The following is a 17,197-nucleotide window of genomic DNA, read 5'->3' on the forward strand; positions in this document are numbered from 1 at the left end:
GCATGTGAAGGCATGCTCCACAAGAATTCATGACTGCAAACAGGCCTGCCTTACTCAAATCAAGGGAGGCAAAACTGAAACCACCTACCCTAAGGAGCTTCCACTGCAAAGCCGCTCTTATTTCATAACTTGCTCGCTGGAAAGCTTCTGCGGAATAACTGGAGTGACTGATGAACACATGTCACGCAACTACTTCTTCGTAACATTTTTGTCAGGTGATTTAAAAGAAGGAGGCTGGATTGGATAGGAAATTATTTTCTTTATTACCACCGTCTACTATTTTGCATCATAAGAAACTGCTATTCAAAAGCCATGAATACAGCAGTTGCTGCTTTCCTTACACTTTCTCCTCCCAAGTGAGTTCTGAAGTTTTCTAATAGTATTTAGATTTGCAATGTCATTTTCAATACAGAGCTAAGCATGTATATCCAAAAAAAAAAAAAAAAAGTGAGAAGATGTCAAGAACCACCCCTTAATAAAAAAAAGTCTCTTCAATTTCAGGGGGGGGCAGACAAAGGGAATTTTTAAAAGAAAAAAAAAAAAGATACTTTAAAGAATGAAAAGCAGACAACTCTTTCAGATTTGTGCATCAGTTTGGGTTGTGATTTTTGGAGGAGGAAGTAGGAAAGCGACATGAACATACTTGTAGATTTCCCCAGCTGCTACATGCACATAGGTTTACAATTTATTTCAGTTTGGACTCTTCAGGCACCAGCAATCTTCCAACCTTGTGAAACTTGCATTATTTTATTCCTATTTTTTTAAAAAGAGAACTATGAAAGAGATAAACTAGAATTTGAATCCCCATGGGTCAAGCAGGCCATCAGAGGAACCATGCATTTCAGTAAGTGTTGAAACAAGGTTTATAATGAGAAACTGATTCTAAATCTTAATGCTTCTAAATCTCAAGAAATCCGATTTATTTTCTTCCCCCCCTTCACTTCCCACATGTCTCAGTAAAGGTGCTTCAGCTCACAAGGCCAATAAACCCCTGGAAAGATCTGTTTCACATGCAGACATGCATATACGGACCCACAGAACTTTTGCCCAAACCCCAGGGAAAGGTTAAGCAGGAGTCCAGGCACGTGAACATCTTGCTACAACCAAGTGCTAATCTGACACGTGAACCACAGAGTGGGAAAACCCAGACTGCCAAAGGCCTTAGGAAAGGAACAAATATGAAACACTAACGAGTGTGAGAAAACCTCTGTCCTCTTCACTTCACTACTCCATCACATGCCACCTTCTCTGAAGCAAAGCTAGAAATGGAGACTTAGCTTTCACACCTTGAGCAGACTAAAAATTCACTCCCCCCTACCTGTGAGCAGCACAGATACATGGCTGTACCCGGCGTTTCTGTTCTCGCAGGCAGGCTGCTGTGCCACGCCGGGGTGGGAGCCTCCATACACGTCAAGTCTTCGATGCGCTGGCAATCCTGGCTCAAAGCCTCCAGATGAATGAAGGACAAGAGCTTACTCATGGAACTACGTACAAAATAAGAATATACGGCTACCAATGGCTGATAAGCTCTCTCTACTCACTTCTCCACCCAAATATCAATCTGTGCAGATTAGGTAACTGGAAGCACAGTTAAAGACACAGCCTTCTGTGCATCTGGGCTAAACTGTGGCACTTTGAATGCAGTGGGTGGAAAGGAAGGAAACAGATCAGAAAAAGCAAAACTACCAAGAACAACATATCATTGTTAAATTAATGGAATTTGGGAGGATCACGGAAAGTTCCTGAAGTTTTTGCCTCTTTAGCAAAAGTAGCATGCTTCTAATTTACTTTGTTTATATTAATAAACATTGGATTACATAACTAGTAGTCTAGTTGAAAATGCACGAAAACTCACTAAATCTGTCTCCAATTATTATGATTAATGATTAGCTTCTCAAATTAACAACCTAAATCAACTGGTATAGAAAGAAGGGTATTTTTTCTTAGTAAAGAGGGTCTTCAGTCTTTTTTAGTTAATGAAATCCTGAGTAGTCCATTCAGTACTATTACATTCTAATTCACCATAACTACCTATTTACATAGATTTGCATAGATTATGCTGCTACCAAGTATTTATTTGAGATTAATTATGTTTAAATTGCACTTTAGCCTAGTCTCATGCTTAGTTTAATAATGTAGAAATGGACCTTCAAGAGTTGAGTGCTACCTGTGGCCCTATTGTTTTTCTCACTGCATCTTGAGCATATATTTTATGGTTTCCTCTATTGCTACTCCTATTATCCACCAATACTCATTTTTAAAGGACACATTCTCCATTTAATATCAAAAGATGAGTTAAAAAAAAAAAGACTCCTAACATTTCAAAGATATATCACCAAATTAAGTATACATTAGCTAGAACACTTACAGGAATTGTAATTCCCCATTACTTCTGTGATTACTACTCCTATGTCTGTTATTTTGCAGTGATTTTAAAGAATATTAGAGAAAGCTGATCACACAAACTAAGTTAATTATATAATTTGCAAGCAAGAAAGACTATAAGAGTAGTCTTATCAAATCCACAAGGGAAGTATAAAATATTTTTAGCTTTAACAACCCTAGATTTGATTTATAGATTTGCAGTTTTACCCAACAATGTCTGAAAACAATTGCCAAGTCTGAGCTAAAGCCAACTCACAAACACAATTGGAATGAACTAATGGAAAATAAGATCTTCGCTCATCCTTACCATTCTCAAAACCCTAAAAAAGCTTCACCCACAGCTTGAACAAGGCATCTACTTTAAGGACTAAATCTACTCCATTACTTTGCAAAGAGGCAGTCGATGTACTCCACAGGCATCGAGATGCAATATCATGGGCTGAGAGGAAAAGAAAGCCCTTCAATAATGCTGAAATGAATGGCAGTTTCCTTTGGTGTCTGAACTGAAACTGTGGCATCTGCTCTTCTACATAAGGTTTGATAGCTCTAGCTCAGCGTACCTTCACTAGCAGTGGTTTTCTCCAAGATCTCTAATCAGTAAAGCTTTTATTCACCACCCCCCAAACTAGAAACAGCCCTGCATGATCATAATGAGAAAGCTCCCCACAGCTGCAGTGAGTCTTAGGGATTGCTCATTAAGAATTAGCCTTTGACATTTATTAATATGGTCAATGCTATAGAGAAGAAACACGTTATCTCAAGACTTGCAGAGGGCACTGATGTCTCTTCTCGTTTTCCATCTCCATTGTCCACTCCTAGGGTGGCTTGAAAACTATGTAACGTGCTTCTACTGCAAGTAACCAGAACAATGCCCTTGCTTTTTTGCTCTTTCCTTTTGGCATTATAACGTGTAATAGTTGCAGTATTTGGTCTTCTACTACAGGTCTCGCGTTTGTACTGCAAGTTTTTTGTGGTCTATATGTGGGGTCATTCTGAGTGTTTTTTCAGCAGATCCTCCAGGACTTATTGCTTATAGCATTCCTCCATATTATTATACCAAGTTAGATTCCACTTATACGGTGTTCCCTGTAAATCTTACTTCCTTATTGGCAATAAATTAAATGTAATATTATTTGTATTTAAAAAGTCCCTCTGACACAGGATTGAAGAGAAAATATAATTTTCATTTTCAAATATGGATTGAAAAGCTAACAGAACCTACAACAGCATTGGTGGAAAATTTGCTTCCACTTGAAAATTCCCCTTACAAATTTCAAATTACATACCCAGTTTAGACAAGTTTACGTTCAGTACTTCTGTCATCATCTGAGTTAATAACATGCATTTTTTAGTACATGTGGATAACCAAGACAGCGAAGATTAAAAGAGAAAGTTGATAGCTAAAACAACTGGTTTGGCAGCCACATGGGAGAAACAGGAGTGGTTTAACCACCAAATTCTCACACATCAGTCTGGGAATGCCCTGCAGAGGACTAACTAGGACACACTACTGGCAGATGTGTGGGAAACCTGAGTCTAACAGTGTTTCAACATGAGAGGTACATTTGAATACTCTTCAAAGTCATTGTGAAAGTTATGACAAACCCACTGGAATCTGTTTGGAAGTTATTGGGAAATGGCAAATTACTCATAGCTGCATGGTTTTGCTTCTGTTGTCATTGCTTGAAACACTAGAACTATTAAGTACCATAAAAAAAAATCTCAAAAACTTTTTGAGATTATAAAAACTTCCCAAATCCGCTATTTCACAGTGATCATCTCCCTGGTTTTGAAACGTGAAGATGAGAAGTGAGAAAACCTCCTAAGAATTGCACCATCTCCAGAACCAGAAAAAGAAACATATCCTAAAATTCAAAATGACTCGATATTGTGTTTTACAGGTTCCTGAGTTGCAGCTGGGAGGGACAGGGACATTGCTGCTAGTATTGGAAAGCATCCAACATATAATGCTATAATTAAGCTGCATGTAACTGGCTCAGATATTTCACTCTCATATTTTCCGAACAACTCATTCAACAGAATGTAACTCTAACACTTTTTCTGTGGGGAAAGAGGTAAAAAGGAAAGTGCAAATTTTAACTAAATGTAATTGGTCTTTACTTTTTCCAAAACTATGGTTTTCTTTCCCTTTCTGTAACAGCAAAACCTGGAAGAAAATTTTAATCACTTCTGTGACACTTCTACTAGTCTTTTTATTTACTTATCCTGAACTAGTAAGAAATTCACATCACACTGAAGGGATAAAACTACTTGAATTTCATCCACTTTCAAGTCTCAACAAGAAATTTCATACAACTCTACCCATTTGAAGTGACCTTGCAAAGTCTCAAGTCCTATTGATATATTTCTTAGCTCAAAATGAACTGGCAAGAATAGTCCCACTCTCAGATACCCTGAAGACAAATAATAATAATAATTTGTTCCTGTGCACATACAAGATAAACATAATTTGTGAAAGCATTCATGAGCACAAGATTTCCCAAGGCTTCATATGACACAAGTTCATAAAACATTTAAGCCTGGTAGTGTGTGTGTGTGTGTATATATATATATAATATTTAATATATAAAATATATTTTATTTTTTACATCAAAGCCATTCACCTTTCTTCTGTAACTGTGAATTTTCATTAAGTGAACAATATTTAAAAGTACAAATAACAGCTTTAGCAGTAGCTGACGAGGAAAAGGTGATCTCAAATTAGAAGTAATCTCTCCATTTGCTCTGTTAAGGCTTTTGTGCTAACGACATGTTGAGAAGAAAAGGATATATAGGATATATATCCCTTCACTTTCTGATGTCTTGTAGGGGGAAAAAATAAAGGAGGAAAGTGATGGGGAGTGAGAGGGAGAAACATTTCCTGTGCATCTCTAATTACAAGCATCACTATCCTCAAACAGAGGTTTAATTGGCCTGATTCTTATTTTAGCCTAGTCAGTTCACTAGTATTTAACAATTACTGAAAGACATTACACTGTTGATCTTGAAATTATTTTTAGACACCATTACAAGTCTGGCCTTAGCAAAAATTCTTAATTCAATTTGTCATGAACAGAGTAATGAGTATATTCAAGAAAGAAAGGCTCAGCAGTGACAAAAACAGAAGGAAAAGCAAAAGCTTGTCAAGCCAGACTAAAACCAAAAGCTCGTACAACACTGCTAACAATGAGAAGATGCTCAGTGACTGCTGCTCTGGCTGTTCAGATCTGATACGTCTCTCCAGCAATATTGAGGCTCCTGTGCACCTATTAGAAGAAGCTGACCTACCATCGACTGTTTTCTAGGTTACTCCTCTACAGCAGTGGATAAATCCAAAAGGACAGTACCAAACAGCAACATTATAAACCAATAGGAGATCTAAGAAATAACATGGTATCAGGTACAGCCAACGCAAACCAGGAGAAAATTAAATGTAGAAATGAAAAATTCCTCCTAAATGCAACAATACCAACCTTCCAGAATTAAGGCACAAACAAGCTATTCTAGAGAAGTTCTGACTGCTACAGAAAGCAAACCAGGCTATACACACACACAAATCTTACCACAATCTGCACAACAATGATAACCTCTGTCAAATGGCAAAAGATGGAAGATTGAAGCAGAATAAATATAAAAGCATAAATATAAGTATCGGAAAGCACAACACTCTACACAGCATACTGAAATGCTATACTTCACAAGAGTATTGGAAAAATGCTTATTTTGGTAAAAGCCTTGTGTGCTGTAAAATGTTGCTATAATAGACATTAGTAGAATTGAATGCTATAAAGCTAAAAATTTCCAACAGAGGCAGCCTTTTGGTTCAAACTTGATTCAATACATTATTAAAAACATTTGCAAAACTTAGCTTGCTGTTCTTGCAGTTAGTATTAAAATCTGTAGGCAAATGAAAAACATGTATATGCGATTGGTAAGAAAAGAGTTTCACTTTTATGCTCCTAGAGAGTTTTATGGTGGTGGTTGTTTTTCGTTGTTGTTGTTGTTTTTGTTTGTTTGCTTGCTTTGTTTTGTTTTTAATTATTATTTTTAGGTGAAATTAAAACAACTTTAGAACTACAGAGGACATCTTGAATCCCATGAAAAGAGTCAGACCTTCCAAAAGATGACTAAGTAAGCAAAAATATATATGATATCAAAAAAGCTTTCATTGCAACAATTGCAACTTTGCAGTGGGGATTCTTTCCAAAGAAGAATTAAAATACAAACAAACAAAAAAAAAAACGTTCCAGTTCTGGGAAGTATTGTTCCAGTATTGTTTTAGTTTTGAGATAAAGCTCCTGAGGAAATTTATAAAAACTGGACAAAAAAAAAAAAAAAAAAAAAAAAAAAAAGATAAAATTTATCTCTCCAAAGACTTGCAACATTCAGTGTCAAGGCAGGTTACAATTTAAATTCAGAGTTCCTGTTTAATTCACCATTCGATTTCATCTCTAAAATGGCAAAGTAATTATCTCTAAAACCTGAATTCACCACAACTACATGGAAGTTGGACCAATTTCTCAGTGATGAGTGGATGAAAGATGTAAATGCAGTAAATTAAATTCAGGTCTGCATACAGTTATAGTACTACTGATCCTATCTCTATGTAAGTGTCTTAGAATGAGATCTTAGGATGCAAAAACACCGCAAACTTTTGAAGTGTGTTTTACTTGATAAAACTGATAGTTTTTGTGTGTGTTGGTTTTTTTTTTTTTAAATGCAGTTTGCTGCTTTCCCTCTATATAGTTATCAACAAGCCTTTTTATTTCATGTTTATTTTTTACTGATAAAATCATATATTTGTATTTTTATTCCTTCAGTTAATGGCATTTCACATGCCTCAAAGTGATAAATAAAAAACCCTGACTTTTCTAAACCTAGTGGTTATCTCTTAATTTGTGCAAATAAAACAACCAAGAGTAGTATTGCATTTTGCACAAAATTCCCCTGAAGTTTAACGGGGAGATTTTTAACCACCATACTTGCAAAGGCACTGCTTGGTCTCTTTGTGAAGGAGGTAGCTGAAATGACAGCATTCTCAAAGTACAAGGGACACATCTCTGCCCAAAACACAGGCTTGTCAATACTGTTAACTGTGTGCACAAAGAGGCTTTATTTGAGGGATGTGTGTTCAAGGGAGAAGGGAGGACAACGGAAGGGGAAAAAAAAGGCAAATCAAACACAGAGAAGCAGAGTCAAGGATACAGCCAGAATCAGCCTACAAAGAAAGTGTGTTTTGATTAGTACACTGAACAATGTTTTGAACTGTAAGCAAATACATACTGCTTACATTCTCAAAAAAAAAAATAAAAGATTACATATTTATTACATAAATGAGACATCTCACAGGATTAAAAAATTACTCCTTTTAGAAAAAATTCAGATTTTGGATAGATTTTTGACCAAAACCAGATGAAAACTTTTACTCGGACTTTGTTCCATAGGAATTTCCTGAAAATATTTTTTATTTTTTTTAATTAAAAAAGTCAAAGTTTCTAAACAAATAAACAGGCAAAGATGCATGAATTTCTAAGCAAGACAAGAAAAGCTAGAAACTACATTACACTTTACAATTAATCATTAATACAGAGTAGCATTTAATACACTTCCTTTGATGTTTGGCGGTATGGGAAAATACAAGTGATTGAAAGCCTCAGGTAATGGCAGCTAGCAGGCGGTTTAGCCTGAGGAGCTGGAATCAGGAAGACTTAACTATTTTCATTATTATTTCTTTGTAAAAGATCAGAAGACAACGTCTTAAGTTAACACAATGCAACTTCAAAGTACAGGTATGGATATGCTGAGAAGGAAAAACACCATGAAGCAGCCAAGCGATCGACAATAGGGCAGCACCTTTTAAACAATACCAGGCTGGAACCCAGTTGGGATGACACTTACGGGAATGCTCTAAGGAGGCATTCAAAGATAGTTAAGCCCAAAAATTTAAAGGTAATGTAATTATTTTCATCACATGCATAATACATGTACAGTACATTCCTGTACATGAATGGAAAATATCTAAGATTTTTACACCACCTTCACTGATGTGTATTCTAAACCAGAATGAATGTTTGTGACCAATACATACAATTTAAAATAATTCTATAATTTTGAAAATTAATTGAGGGAGTTCTTCCTATAAAATGAGTTAGAGAAGACACGTTACAGAGGACAGACATTTCTTGAAACTTGCACTGGAAAGCATAGTTATGTTCCTCCCGAACACTGAGCTACTGCATGGATGACAAAATAGCTCCCAGGTACTGAGGGAACCAATGTGACAGAATTTCCAAGGAGGCTTTACTGTAGTTTTTATGAACCATTTCATTAATATTTATCTTTGTCTAAAGTCTGACAACCACTGTTATTTTCTCAGCTTCTAGTTACAAGGAAAATTCTTTAAAACAGTACCAGGTTCGAAAATAATCCTGTACAGGCTATGATATGTCAAATTAAAACAAATACTTTTTTGTACTTCTATTCTCTATATCATTTTCACATTTAAAGAGAAAAACTTCACTTTCAGCAGCAGAAGTCTGAGGGATTGAGCGGTTCTTGACTTTCCAGTCAACTTTTTGCTGGTAGCAGAAGTGCAGTCTCAGCCCAGCAACAAGCGCGCAGTGCCCAAATCTAAGGGCAACATCAGAAGGTTAAGTTGAATGCTTAAATATTTCATTAAATTAGCTTCTTGCTGCTGGCAGGCATTTCTTTCAGCTGCACTGTCACCGAAATTTAGAAGTTGTAATATCAATACTTATGTAATTTTAATGTGACTGATGAGATGAACAAATTTACTTCCCTGTCCCCGCGCGGCCTTCTCCCCTCACGCGCAGGCCTGTCAGCCAGGAGCACCGCGACTCAGCCACCCTACCTGGGGCTGTTGCAGCAGCTACCAAGGAAGCACATTTACCAGAAACGAAGCTGGCAGGGAATGTGGTCAAAAACGGATTCAGAGGCTGATCAGATATTCTTTTTTATGTCTTTCCTCTGGGGTGCAGTAACCCAGCAGCAGTCAGTCATCTTTATATATGGTTTTCAAGTATGCAATAGCAGAAAAACCAACAACCACCAAACAAAAAATGCTACGCAACCCACACCATGCAGTGACGAGATGGATTTCAAATAGCTACTTGCCATCTAGATTAAATTTGTCCTTTATAAGTTTGGAAAAGCATTTAATTCACTGAATGCTTGCAGTAATTACTAGCATGACTTACCTGGGCCTGAATGCCCTGAGAGCATCCAGCCCTTCTGATTTCACTGCACTGCTGGGCCACTGGCTATTGCTGGGGGTGCTGAGCACAATACAAACCAAACCAAAAAAGCACAATACTTCCTGAAGGAAGACAACCTGTATGTTAGTTTAGTCCTTATTGCTAACCCAGGAAAACACCTGCCAGCCCACCAAAAGTAAACATCCAGCTAGCTGTTCCTGTCTAGCTCATGACAGTTCAAATGCTCTGCAAGTAACGTGGCCTTTGTATGAAGAAGTCTGCTCTAATACTAAAGTGTAGTTATGTATAAACCCAGTGTGAAATTGAAGAGAAATACCAGGACACAACGGGGATGAAAAGTGACAGAGAGCCTTTAAAAATAAATGCAGATTTCTCCATCCAAAAGCAAATAACAAAATGGATCAAATACATGTCAAAAAAAAAAAAACTACTAAGCAACAATGACTTGTACAAGACAAGCACAAAGAAGAGTACAAAAACCTGAACCAATCTTACTGCCTGTGTTCTGCAGATAGAATCTGAAACGCTTCAGGATTCCTCTGCGAGCAGATTAGGAATTACTCTGTTTTGTGAGGCTCCCTGCTAGTTCTACTATCAATCTCTTCTTTCGCCTCTTTGTATTTTTCCTCTCTCCTTCCTAGTAGAGTTAGCTACCTAACTACACATAGCCAAGGCACACAAAATCACAATAGCACCACGGTAGGCCAGCGATACTTTTTCATGATGTTGTCTATAAAAGCGGAGTCCCTTTTATTCACAATGACACTAAAAAGCAAACCAGCCTTTGGTTTACTCTCTTAGCAGTACTTTTCATTATAACTTCTTAAGTGCTGGCTGATGCTATGGCTTTAAAGCCATAAATTTAAAGCATTGGCTTTAAAGATCCCGTTCCCCACGTTGTCCCTGTGCAGTTTATGTCTGCTTTGGATTACACTGATTTACTAATAGACTGAAACACTGGATTATACACTCTGCTGGATACTTTCAACATTAAGCAGAGTAATTGATAAAGAGACTGTGCCTGTTGGGCTGATTTTTCTAGGATCTGTTCTTTTCTAGGAACATACATCAATTAAAGTCAGCCCACACAAAGAAAGAAAATAAAAGAAACAGGGGAAAAAGGATCCTTCTGAAATGGCTGTTTGCTGCTGCAGAAAGGCAGGAGGAAGCAGCAGCAGGAGTAGGGACGTGACTGGCAGCAGAGACCTGGTCCATGCTCACTGCCGTGCTGTCAGTGGGAATGCTCGGGTAACATCCACTGCAGCCAAGCGCAGGTGCCCGGCACTGCTCCCGAGGAAACAAGAAATAGCAAGCGCCCTATCCATCACAGCCATGGGAAGAGGGGTTATCTTCCATCCTGTTGAACATACATCTGTTATCAATCAATAGCTGTTAGAATTTGTGCCCCTTCTCCTTCCATTTCTACAAGAGCTGGTAAATTTCCTATAACTGAAATAACACAATCTTCCAACCAGAGAAGAGAAACTCTTTTTTTTTTTTTTTGGCAGGCAGATGTTTGACAATTGATCAGAACAGCCTGAGCAAAGGAGACAGAGCAAGTAAGAAATAAAGAAGCACATGCTGTCAGAACAGCAATGTAAATAGTTCATTGCTCCACCTGCTGTTGGGATCCTTTTCCTGAGCAAACCATGAGCTTGCTCTCACTACTGCTAAACACAAAAACATGCACCTACAGACAGCCTCACCACATAAATCCATTTTATTAAAAAGTCTGGACTGAGAATGCAAAAAACAGAAGGCAAGTCAGAAGGAGACAGAACAGCGATTTACTGCTCTAGTCTGTTTTCATTAGGGCCTGGAAGTATAAAAGAACAACGAGCAAGGATTGCCACACAGGCTTGCATGCGTCTTTGAAGATCTGTATTGTCTGGAGAATAATAAAAAATAAAAATCTATGCCACAATGCAACTATTTCTTACTTGGATCAGTATTTAAACAACGAATTGCTGTTCCTACTGGAAGGCCATATTCGGGTTATTCCTATAAATTTTGCATGGGAAAGACTAAAACTGCAGCCTGACTGCTTTTCTTCTAACCCCTCTAAATTCTCCTTGGCAGCGCGTGGGTTCACCTGACTAACACATAATTGCGGGCTGGGGGGCGGATGTTTGCTGAGCACGCACGATGCTGTGCATCAGCATAGGCTACCAATGCCATCTGACGCATGCTTCCACCCGCAACCTGGTCAAAAGGACCGCAGAACAAAAAGGAAAAGGATGCGTGTTACCAGGCGACTGCTCCTCCGACCTTCTTCGTGGCACACACGGTACCACCTCGCTCAGGATGCTCCTATCCTCTGCGTTGGCCAATTATCCTCTTTAAGCACTCTCACAGATCAAACACGTTAAATTCCTGTGGTCAAAGGTGTGGGTTTAGGTGAGCAGTAGTAGTAACTTCAATAGTCAAATTATATGTTCAACTGCGGCTAATAAAGTCTGCATTTCATTAATCTTTTCAGTAGGCCACCTGAAACTGAATGTTTGATTATAAAGGAGCTGGGCTTCACCTTGTAGTAGGAAGGTATTAATATAAATAGGTGATACATTGTAATATGTACTGTAAAACTGCATCTGAATGTAACAGCTGAGGCACTGATAGCCATTAAACAGTGGAAAAGCAACAGGGTGTCTGAATTTTCAGCAGTTAAAGAGGAGATTCTGAATTTAATACTGCATTTTGGCCTTCTAAGTGATATATCCTTTTACACTAAAATCTCCTTTAAATTATCACCCACAGTTATTTCTCTTCAGAAAGCCATTTACTTTGCATAGCCATGCTGACAGTTTATTAAGAATATGTGCTAAATATCCTAACAATTATTGCTCCCTGTCCATCAAGTTTCTTGGGCCTCCATTACCGACAAAACCTCTCTGAATGCGGTATGTATCCCTCAATATCAGCAATATACGGACATCAACACAAATAACACCACAGTTGCAGCTAAAAGCAGTCTTCCCGTCCTTCCAAGGGCTGCACAGCCCTATCTCGATCTCCACTTAGCTCTATGTTTTTAGCCAATGATTTGAGGTATGATAACTGTTAAAATCCCAGGAGCATATGCAATTAGAAGTCCAGTTACACACTGGGTTCATGACATGTAGACCTGTTTGTCTCAGCTTTTAAAATTAAACTGATGATTAAAGACTGATGTCAAACTCCACATATGTGAATCACAACTCTCAAACATACGTCTCCAATAGCTATCAGTCTACAAGAGATTATTCTAAACCACTTGATTCTTGCATTCACAGCACATAGCATCCTGAATTCAGGGTCAGATTCTTGTCTCCATATGCATATGGTATGGTGAGCAAAAAGCTTTCTACGTCTTTTGGAAAGCTATTTCAGGTGTGCCTGATTAACACAAGTTCTTCAGCTATTTTTAAACGTATCTCAACAATATAAAATGATCAGACATAGAATGTCAGCCTGTCAGTAAGTTAATACTACTGGATTATTCCCATTTTCCAATTACTAATACATAAAATGCATTTCCAGGAATATCACTCCAGAATCAGAACATGCCCTTGCTGTTACTCCCTGTTTTTCTCTTTATCAAGAGAAAAACAGAAGCATACATACTTTATTTAATCTGAACCTAACTAGCAGCCAATTCAGACATTAAGAACATCCCTTTTTCAGTACATTATATTCAAACAAAATCAACTTTTTATGTGCTTTAGCCTTCATAAACGCTATGGCTCCACCTCAAATAGTGTTTTTGTTAGAAAACACTACTCTTCCAGTTAAGGACGAAAGAACACAGTTACTGATAAATTCTCTGAAATCCTGCCCACCTCCAATATTACTAAGTATCTCTTCCTCCAGTTTCATATTCTTAATTATAAAAAATGACTTTCAAAAACAAAGTTATTTTTCCTAGAATTTGTTCTAGTATATTTCGCCAACAAACATCTCAAATTTATTTTTCCTGTTTGTCAGAAACAGCCCGGATTCTCATTGTGGTTTAAATGCACAGCTACTCATCTGCATTCTCTTATAATTGCCATCTTTTCCAATTTGCTGTCATGATTATCATGTCTCTGGCTAATGGCCTGATTTTTTTTTATTATTATTATTTTTATTTTTTACATACTAGAAGCCAAGAAAAATCTGCCTGACCCAAAGAACTTCCAGGCACTTCAGTAGTTATAGCCAGCCTACGAAGGGAAAACAAACCACACATTCCCTTACAGTGTAAGGTACTGTATACGATTTGGAGAGAGATGTATCTGTTACTCCTTCTCTTTGCTATTACAGCACCTTGTCATCAGGCATGGAAACACCTTCCCTTTCCATCCATACCTCCACCCACGTTTTATATTTAGCACATCAGTGCACGATCGTTCTGCTACATTTTCAGTGGCAGTGGGTTTGTTCCACCTGTCTTTCCTTTGATTCCGTGAATTATTGAAATGCCAATTAAGTACACAAAAAAAATAGAATTTCTTTTTAAACTATATGTCTAAATCCTAATGTTTGACCAACTCTACTTTTCCCCTGACAGATCTCAAATAGTCTTTACAATAAGGCAGAAAAGAAAAAAGGAAATTCTTGATTTTAATTCCACCTTTTAGGTCAGACTCTTCTGAATAAGTTTTGCCATATACATGGCAAGGTTTCATTTAAAATCATACGTTCTGTTTAATAGGCTAAAAGTGCACATTCTGGACAGGCTCCAAATGTGTTTAAGATTGACAGCTATTAACAGCCTGGATCCTCCTGTTAGGGGCCGATATCATGAACAGTTTTCCAATAAAGCCTAGAGATTGTTCTTTGGAGAAATAATCACTGTTCATCCAAAAGACTGTAGAAATTATGCAGGTGTCAACATTTGCCATGAACTGACAGGATTTATCTCCTCAAGAGAGGCTGCTAGAATTATAGAATAATTAAAGGTTCATGGCTTTTAATTAAGAGATTTTTAGAAGGAAACTGAGGAATGCTTAACAACAAAACAACTGGGGTAAGGAACATAGGGACTGAAAAGAAAGCAAACCATTGCTGTTAAGGAAGGACTAGAGAGGAAAAATCTGTTCTCATTGGGAGAGAAAGGATGTCATGAAAGTAAATTCTCTGGACAAATGTGTTTTAAAAGAGAAAGCAAACCATAATATATTTATAAAGATCCATATTTTATGAACGCATTTATCTCTCCACTCCGTTAATGCTATTTGGAAGTGCACACTACATGGCACGGAGATCTGGAATGTGCAGTTTTGAACTGTACATAATAAGCATTTACCACCTAAAACAACAAAACCTAAGAGCTGCAGGAAACACAGTTTTGTTTCTTCATCTGCCTGTATTTAAAAAAAAAAAAATACTGCCTGAAGTCCTACCCTCCATGGGAGAGCTCTCAGCATTATCCTCTTCTCACTTTTTCAAAGTGAAGATGAAAATTGATGGGGTGGTCCCCTACTAGTAAAATGTTGCTTCTTATATGGTCTTCAATCTCAGTCTAAAATTCAAGCAATTCTGATTGCAACTAGCTTGAAGAGACACCAAAAGTTAGTTAGATGAAGTGGAAAGCACCATGGGAACGGAAGCAAGTAATGTCAGATGAACATGGTTTTCACTTTCGTAAGATCTTTAGGGCTCCCATGCTCCTATTCTGAACACAGGTGGTTAGACTTGAAAGCGTGTCCAAAATGAGATTCTAGCAATCAGTGAGCTAGAAGGAATCAAGTGGGGGAGCTGTCCCGAGCTGGGACAAATAGCTTTCTTTCATCTGTGCAAGATCTATACTCAAAGACGAAACAATCCTGTATAAAATACTACCTGCCTAATTTCAAAATATTTCTCCCTTTCTGTGTAGATGCACTTTGTAGACTATCTTGATCCTGTGTGTGGACCAACAAACCCAAAGCTCATGTAGTTCCATCTGTCTCTTGTTTCTCAATTTAAAGTTCTTTTTTTCTTTCCTAGTTCCTGATTAGGCAGATTCAACAAATAGTTTAACGACCTGTAGCACCAGGCCTTATTAGCGAAAGTCACTTTGCACTATTAAATACAGAACCCAGTAATGAAAATTTTCAAGTGCTTAAAAAATTTACTCATTAAAATTATTCAATAGCTGCAATTGCAGGAGTTTCCTAAAATAAAACTTAAAAAAAAAAAAAAAAAAAAAAAGATAAAATTAAAAATGGCATCAATCTTTGCAATTGTAATTCAAATCTATAACAAATAATGAAATTCTACAACTGGTTTACTCATGACTAATTGGTAATTACTGTCACGGTCTTAAATGAAGTTAATACATACTTATTTCTTTTCTTAACTAAGACTCTGACTCACTAGCAATAAAGCATCTGCTGCATCACGCAATTAAGATCTATTGAATAAAGAAGTTGTGTGTTCAGATTAGGCTAAATCTAATCCTCATTAGGTGCAGCTCTCCTGGTACCTACTCATCCACAAGCACAGCGATGACTTCTGAGACATTAAGAGCACAACCAAGCAGAAGCTGCTCTCATGCCAAGCAATGGCACTTGGTGGGGCTGCTAGAGCTTAGTCAGAGCTTCTGGGGGCGGGAGGAAAGGAGCCAGCCCGAGCATCTGGTGCTGCTGTGGCCGAGCTGCCCTTATATCAGGCCAGGCAGCCATCAGTGCAATGGGTGCTCAATGAAATTGCTTGCAGAGCTCCCTGGGCCTCAGCTCAGCTGCGTGCTTTGTGCCTAAGGAGAAGGCTTGAATCCTGCCTTGTAAGGTGAGGATGACCGACCGCATGTCCAAAGCAATGTTCACATCTCCATCTTCATTGCTAAAATGTACAGCACAACTACATCTGTGTGCATAAATCAACTCCGCTCCAATCACAGTAACTTTTTTCCTTCCATCTTCTCTACCATTTCCAACAAATTCCACAATGATATTCCAACAGCAAAATCTTGCTGTAACTTCTGCTTTTGCAAGCTCATATCATAACAATCATCTTCTGCAAAGCCATTTTAAATTACCTGTTAAAACTACAGGTTTAAACTGGAACACTAACAGGGTTGAACCAAATCCAGTATACCTTCACATATACTAACAGGGTTGAACCAAATCCAGTATACCTTCACACATAACTTTATTTCCTTACAGTTGTGCTATTTTAAAATATGCAGGGCCAGAGTCTATTCTCAAATTCTAGAAGATGCGTAGGTATTTCTAAGAGCCTGTTTTGATATTTTGTAGGGTTTTTATCTTCTTTTACCTAGAAGAAAAAAACACAGTTCACAATGTCTGGGTCTTTCCCCCCACCTCTCATCCCAGACAACTAAGAAGTTTATGCTTATAAAGGACTAACACTGAAGATGAATTACACAAGACTTTCTTTCTTCATTTTAGATTACTCTCATCCCCTAATTTCCTCTGTTCCTATTTTAGGCAGAAACTGACAATCTTGGCAGGCCAAACTCAGATGATTTTGCAGTTTGGACAATTAACCCCAAGAGCCCAGAATGAAAAAAGACCTCCTTTCTAGTCCTTTGGATTTAGGAAGACTTAGATGACTGCAGCTTACTTGCTTATAAAGACACTTTCAGTTCAATTTCTGGAAGACAAACCACCAGG

The 17,197-nt window shown here is 37.7% G+C and overlaps 1 protein-coding gene across 14 annotated transcripts in view; it reads right to left on the reverse strand.

The window, feature by feature from the left end:
• The window catches only part of NAALADL2 (N-acetylated alpha-linked acidic dipeptidase like 2), a 433,689-nt gene that overhangs the window by 283,665 nt on the left and 132,827 nt on the right, over positions 1-17,197 (reverse strand). Inside the window, exon 1 of one of the 14 annotated variants that reach the window (XM_084529572.1) lies at positions 2,946-2,977. The exons of 12 other annotated variants lie outside the window; for them this stretch is intronic. The gene's annotated coding sequence lies outside the window, so the exon portion shown is untranslated. One more of the 14 variants, XM_084529571.1, reaches the window with a different exon arrangement.

This window comes from Aythya ferina, assembly GCF_964211825.1.
Source record: "Aythya ferina genome assembly, chromosome: 9".
Taxonomy (NCBI): Eukaryota; Metazoa; Chordata; class Aves; order Anseriformes; family Anatidae; genus Aythya; species Aythya ferina.